The following is a 1,268-nucleotide window of genomic DNA, read 5'->3' on the forward strand; positions in this document are numbered from 1 at the left end:
CATTGGCCAGGAATGAAGAAATCAGTGGCGCGATGGGTGGCTCAATGTCAAACTTGTCAACAAGTCGAAGTCGAGCATCAGATTCCAGGAGGATTTTTACAAAGCTTACCAGTACCTCAGTGGAAATGGGATTCCATATCCATGGATTTCATCACTGGGTTACCCCCGGCTCGAGGTAGATCAAATAACGCAATATGGGTGATTGTCGACAGACTGACGAAAGTGGCACACTTGTTATCTATGAAGGAAACCAATAAGGTAGAAGTATTGGCAGAGATGTATGTGGACCAAATTGTGAGGTTGCATGGTATGCCAACAGATATAGTCTCCGATCGAGATCCTAGATTCACCTCAAATTTTTGGAAGGCGTTACAAGAAGCAGTGGGAACTAAGTTATTCATAAGCACCGCGTATCATCCCGAGACGGACGGCCAAACCGAAAGAACCATTCGCACCATAGAGGATATGATGCGGATGTGTATATTGGATTGGGCGGGAAGCTGGGAAAAGCATTTACCATTAGTTGAATTCTCCTACAACAACAGCTTTCATTCTAGCATAGGTATGGCACCATATGAGGCGCTTTATGGGAGGCAATGCAAAACACCTTTATGCTGGACCGAAGTTGGAGAAAGAAGAGAGTTTGGACCCGAAATTGTAGAAGAGACGATGAAAAAGTTAGAGATCATTCAAACCAATATGAAGAAAGCGCAGGATAGATAAAAGAAATACGCCGATCAATCAAGACGAGAAGTGGTGTTCAGTATTTGTGATTGGGTTTATCTGGAAGTGTCAGCTCAGAAAGGAAAGGAGAGATTCGGGAAGGTCGGGAAGCTAGCTGTTAGATTCATTGGGCCTTACCAGATTGAAGAACGAATCGGAGATGTTGCTTACCGCCTCAACCTACCTGAAGAGATGCAAATACATCCGGTATTTCATGTATCAATGCTGCGGAAACATGTTCATGATCCCAACGCTATTGAGACAGAGCAAATCGAAAACCTACAAACAAACCTCACTTATACAGAGAGACCAATCCGAATAGGTGAACGTCGGATACGAAGATTGAAGAATTGAGAAATTCCTCAAGTCCAAGTTTTCTGGGGTAAACGGAACCGTGTAGTTGTGACCTGGGAGGATGAATCAAGATTTAAAGCGTTGCATCCAGAGTTCTTCCACGAAGAAGTAGTGATGGAAGAAAGGGGATCACCAGATCCTTAGAGAATTCGGGGACGAATTCTAATAAGGGGAGGAGGATGTAATACCCC

This window comes from Brassica oleracea, chromosome C9 (assembly GCF_000695525.1).
Source record: "Brassica oleracea var. oleracea cultivar TO1000 chromosome C9, BOL, whole genome shotgun sequence".
Taxonomy (NCBI): domain Eukaryota; kingdom Viridiplantae; phylum Streptophyta; class Magnoliopsida; order Brassicales; family Brassicaceae; genus Brassica; species Brassica oleracea.